The sequence below is a fragment of the Amblyomma mixtum genome, chromosome 4 (genome assembly GCF_055824585.1).
Source record: "Amblyomma mixtum isolate Tamu chromosome 4, ASM5582458v1, whole genome shotgun sequence".
NCBI lineage: Eukaryota > Metazoa > Arthropoda > Arachnida > Ixodida > Ixodidae > Amblyomma > Amblyomma mixtum.
In genome coordinates, this window is record NC_143015.1 from 60,076,192 (window position 1) to 60,082,013 (window position 5,822).

The 5,822-nt window shown below is 46.0% G+C and overlaps 1 pseudogene; it reads right to left on the reverse strand.

Moving 5' to 3' along the window:
* Positions 1 to 2,248: 2,248 nt before the first annotated feature.
* On the reverse strand, positions 2,249 to 3,855 carry LOC149346574 (uncharacterized; annotated as a pseudogene).
* Positions 3,856 to 5,822: the final 1,967 nt, after the last annotated feature.

The following is a 5,822-nucleotide window of genomic DNA, read 5'->3' on the forward strand; positions in this document are numbered from 1 at the left end:
ATACATATTCTAAAAAAAAAACAGTTTTCGTAATGCTGCCGATGTTACATTAGCGATGTGTACGTCCCATCTAAAGTCAGCGGTTAGTGTAATACCAAGATACTTATGCTGGGAGACTTTCATGAGTGGCGCACCGTGAATGCTGTAAGGGAAAGATGAGGATATTTTTTTCCTGGTTACTGACATACACACTGATTTTTTAGAATTAACGGTCATCTGCCATCTGTCACACCAATCCACCACAGGGTCAAGTGACTGGGAAAGCGCAATGTGGTCTTCCGGACTTTCTATTTTCCTTCAGATGATGCAGTCGTCTGCAAATAGCTTAATGTCACACTTAATCTGAGCGGTTATATCGTTTATATAGATAAGGAAGAGAAGTGGGCCAAGAACGGAGCCTTGCGGAACTCCCGAAGTGACCGTGGTTATTTTAAAAGGCATATTTTGAAAGATTACAAATTGAGAACGGTTAGATAGAAACTCTTTGATCCAACCCAGAACTTCCCCCCGCCCGATCATGCATTGCAGCTTTGCGATTAATTTTTTATGGCACACGCAATCAAACGCTTTGGAAAAATCTAGTAATAATATATCAGTTTGACTGCAGGTATCGATGCTGAGGGCCAAGTCATGAACGACTTCGATTAACTGAGTGATAGTCGACAGCCCTCGGCGGATACCATGCTGGTCAGGTGATTATTATGCTCTAGAAAATCTGTTAGATGTTTTGAGATTATGTGTTCGAAAACTTTACATGCTGTGCTAGTCAGTGAAATGGGCCTGAAGTTTGATACATTACTGATATCTCCTCCTTTATGGATCGGTATGATTTTCGCCAGCTTCCAGTCATCCGGTAGTTTGACACAGCAAGTGATTTGCGGAATATTATGCCGAGATATTTGCTGCACCATTCGGCGTATCTTTTCAAAAATGCATTGGGTATGTTATCTGGCCCGCTGCCTTTCTTCGGGTCGATGTTCAAGAGAAGATTGAAAATTCCGTCATCAGTTATGTTTATTTCTCTGATATCTGAAGTTCGGGTTCTTGCCATCTGGGGAATAACGCCATTATCGGTGGTAAATACGGCTGAAAAAAGTCATTAAAGTAATTAGCCTTCGCACTGTTTTCCTCTGGTGTCTGTTCGTGTCCTGCTGTGTTTCTATTGCGGAAGTGGTTCCAGAACCTGTGTGGGCTACAAGTAAGAAAGTCAGGCAGCGTAACACTAAAGTAGTATTCCTTTGATTTCATCATTTTATCCTTGAAGATTTCAACTGCACTGGCTAATTTTTCTGTTCTGTCGGGGTTAGTACCTTTGGACTTAATAGAGCGACGCAGCCTTTTCGCTTTGCGTTTTGCATGAATGACCTCTCGCGTGATCCACGTGTTCTTTGTTTTAACGCGCTTGTTTTTTTGAGTGGACATATCTGCATATCCAGAAAAAAATGATTTCCTTGAACTGAAGCCAGAGGGAGTTTACATCTGAGCTTGCTTCAGATGCTGCTTCGGCAAACATCTGAAACTCGTGTGCAAGATGGGTTGATATACTAGCGTCGTCGGCTCTATTAAAATTACTTACAGTCGATTGGGAGGAGCGGGTTGTTATTAGAATATTGAGTGGTAGCTCGCAGACTAGTATACTGTGATCAGAAATTCCGTCGATTATGTCAAGCTTAGTCTGGTGTCTCGCTTACAAGTATTAGGTCGAGAATTCTTTTTGCTGTGCCTAGTATGCGAGTTGGACGGGAGACTGTTTGATGTAGATTAAAATTCAGCATTAAATCAATGAGTGCATCTGAGGCCGGATCAGTATGGTGCAAGGTATCCCAGTCAATATCCGGAAGGTTAAAATCGCCCATGATGATTAGTCTAGAGTTCCGTACGTGCACCTGCATATAATCGTGTACAGCACTCAAGCAATCATGTCCAGAAGAGGAGCTCCGATAAACACATCCCACGATAATGCTGACGCCATCACATAGAATCTTGCAAAACACTGCCTCTGCTCCCGGGATGTCCGGCAGAGGGATAAAGGAAAAGTGGTTCTTTATCAATAATGCAACGCCGCCACCCCGGCAAAGCCGATCTTTGCGCATCACTGAGTAGTTCGGAGGGAAGATTTCTTGACTACCAATATCACTCGAGAGCCACGTTTCTGTGACAGCCACAATATCTGGATCTTGGTCAATGAGGACAATTTCGAGCTGCTCTACTTTATTCACTACACTTCTGGCATTTATGTTCCATAATTTCATTTTTTTGATTCTGCTCTTCGACGTGTCTTTCGGGGGCTGGAGACGTTGTCGTTTTGGCTTTCTGGGGTAGTTGCTTTGTCGTTTTTTTTCCCAAACGGCACTTTCTCTGCATTTTCACTGTCCCAGACAAATGCTTGACCATTAATGTACAATTTATCAAAGGAAAGGGACACTTTGTCGCCACTGTCCCGGTTAGGCTTCGCGCTGTCCCACAACTTTTTCCGAATATCTCTAATTTTCCGCGAGAAATCTTCGCCAATGGACAGATCGGAATTTTTAAGCTTGAACCCTCGTTTCAGTATTGATTCTTTCTCTCTGTAGTCTAAAAGCTTCATAATAACAGGTCTAGTTTTGTTTTCAGCAGGCTGCCCCAAACGGTGGATACGCTCGATGGCCACTGCATCGAGATCCAGTTTATCCTGAACAATATCTTTATTTACCCTTTCTCTAAGTGTTTCCTTGGTCTCTTCCTCTCTCTCCGATAGGCCATAGACAAACTACATCTTCTGCTTCGGTTGTCCAAGTCGTCTATTCTTTCCTCTAACCTTTCTATGACTTCGCTCGTCTGAGCGACCTGCTCCTGGCAGGAAGTGACCTGTTTCTCTAGTCTAGCAAGAGCATCGAGTTTATTGTCTATGTCCGCCAGCCGCTTCTCCTTTATTACTTTTATGTCTGAGGCAATTTCATGAAGCTGCGTAAGTATCTGAGCTGTGTTCGGTCCAGGATTGGCTTCGATATCACCCCCCAACAATAGCAGTTTGCGCAAGCTTACAGTAACATCAAACAACAGCCGCGGGCACGGCAGCACCAACAAGAATGGGTTGTTAGAGCGAATACAAACGCCGTAGCGTTTTCTCACCTGCACAAGAAACAAGAACGGATTGTCGGTGAACCGCATCCTGGTAGCGCTGCCGTGAGAGAGAAACAACTTTATTGCCATAAATTGGCGGGATTTAGGGCAGGTGGGCTTGGTGTGGCCCCCAGGTGGGGGCGACTTCCTGGGCCCACGAAATCAGTGCCAGTTGGATGCTCTTGTCTGGCCTTTTGAGGAGTTGGTTCCATCCGTCTTCGGAGGGAGCTGGCAGTAAGGTTCGAGGGGGAGGATTTCCCGCGCAACCCCAGAGGATGTGAGCCTGGTTCCCGCCTCCACACCCCGACTTGAATCGAGCGCAAGCCACCTTGCTCCGCAGGTTGCAGACACCCTCCATCCTTAGCCATTCTAGACTTTCACTCATCACAGACGGGGAATACGACCCCGTCTGCCAAAATTGTTACCAGGGAGAAATCGCCACCTAGCGCTGCCGTGCCCAGTGGCCGCCGCGCGCGTGAGGTGGCAATATATAGCCCAGTCTGGTGGTGTCGCCACTTGTCCCGGATGCATGTAGTGGTCTGCGCATGTGATCGCTGATTGTAGAATTCATCGGTGATCCCATGTGGGCGCGTGTAGCTGGTCTGGTGGGCGTACGTCGTCAGTGTCTGATCCGTGAGTCATTCTTGAAGGCAGCAGCTTCATGCTTCTGTCACCGGCATGATCTAGCAGGGCCAAGAAAAGCTGCACAAGAAACAAGAACGGATTGTCGGTGAACCGCACCCTGGTAGCGCTGCCGTGCCGTATCAGAGCACACACAATGGAATTTTTACGCTCTGAGCCCTAAAAAGAGGAGATTCTGCTTTCAATCCACCTTGCCGCTTTATAATGCTTTTTTCATTAGCTTCGCTGAGGCCTATTGGCATGCAGGCCCTGCTCACGAAAATATGCGAAGACTGTCCATGGGGAGAAGGAGGGCGGAAATTCAGGATGAAGCAACCAGAGTAACCTATGGTTCCAGTTTATCTGGTGCAACCGCTTTCCAAGGCTTGTGCTTGCGAAGGTCTTGTCGCTATCTTAGGTAGGAGACCGCGCTTGCTAGGGAAGGGCATGGATGTCAAGCTTCTCCTTTTGGGGCTTACAGGCGCTAGGATTTCCAGTAAGTGCATGTGCATATTTACTATGACTAATGTGCCTACAAAATAAGCGCGAAGCGATAAAAGCCCTGGAGACCCGTAGTTTTTGATGTTCGGCTTCTTTATGTGGTTTTTCATTTTGAAGTGCAAAAGTTGCTAGCCCTGTTGTTCGCAGCTTTGACGCAGCATTCTGAAGGAGATGTAGACTTTTAAGGCGGAAGCCCTTAATGCCTCATCGTTGTAAGCAGAAGTTGTCGACAAAAATGTCACGCTTTTCAATTGGCCCAAATGGTCGTGACGTCACACTGCGTGAATTTCAAACGGGGTTAATGGTACTTTGGCTAGTAACCATGCAACCAATTTACTTGGAGCGTCTGAGTTTAGTTAATTACTTAATTAACCAGTTAGCCTAATTAACCTTTCTAGTCGAACCAACAAATAAATAAAATCGAGTAGGAAATTGGTCGAGGTGGGGAATCGAACCTGGGTCTCCAGAGTGCGAGACGAGCACGCTACCACTCCGCCATGCCAGCTCGATAGTTTAGAATGAACAAAGGCGCGTCTAGTGAATACCGTGTCTTCGTTCACTCCCATCTTCCTCCCTTCCCTTACGGAGAGGTTCAGGTGTCCACCGATATACGCGAGACAGATGTATTTCCTTTCCTCAAAAACCAATTTACCGACGAGCAAGGTGTACAGCCGAACGGGCGATGGCGTTCTGTGGACTCCCTGGCAGCGTTGCAATACCCTGTAGCGATCCACTCATAGGCGATTCTTAACATCTTAACCACACATCAGTGACACAAGCAGCAAAGCAAGCCATCGCGACCGGCCGGGCTGCCAGCGTCATGAGCTTCCGGGACATGAACGTTTGAGTGCAGTGGGGCCGTGCGGGGGACCACGGACCTGTGTGTCCCAAACTCCCCAGTTGTAAATAAAGTTTTCACCACCACCACCCCGCGCCTACGGTTTCCGCCTCACCGCACTTTAGGTCAACAAAGTGCTCTCCTGAATTTTTTACAAGTAAAAAATCGAAATATCATACATGGAGAAATGGCTGAACCTTGGCCTTTGTTCGCATGAAGAAAGCACAGGCCGCTTAAACAAGAAAGAAATAGTGATGCTTCGTTATGAGTACCCAATGATTTAGTATTCTTACCCACGGAGGCACAATACTACTTGCACTGTTGAAATGTGTGGTTCAGGAGGGCATTAAACATACTGTCTATTGAGTTAAGAGATAAAATGTGAAATTTTCATTAATTTCGGCTGTTTTGCCCTCTACCGTAATGTAAATTCTCCATCTAAAGTGGGTGTGCTTGCTATGGCAGCAAACTTCGCCTTCTTATTTTTTAATTGAAAACAAAATAAACCTTCCTAACTGCCTTACGGTTTTCACAACAGTGACGTATAGAATCAGATAATGGAAGCGTAGTTGGGGCAACCAATGAAAAGGAACGCTCAGCTAGAACTCAGTGCAAACACGCCACTTGGAAAGGAAAGATTAGGTAAACTACCCTAAAGAAATGAAAATTGAGTTTGCGTTTATTTGTAGGACTGCTACCAGTGACGACCTACAATTTTGTCGCAATCGGCTTGAACTGTGCCCTTTGTTGTTGCTTGCCT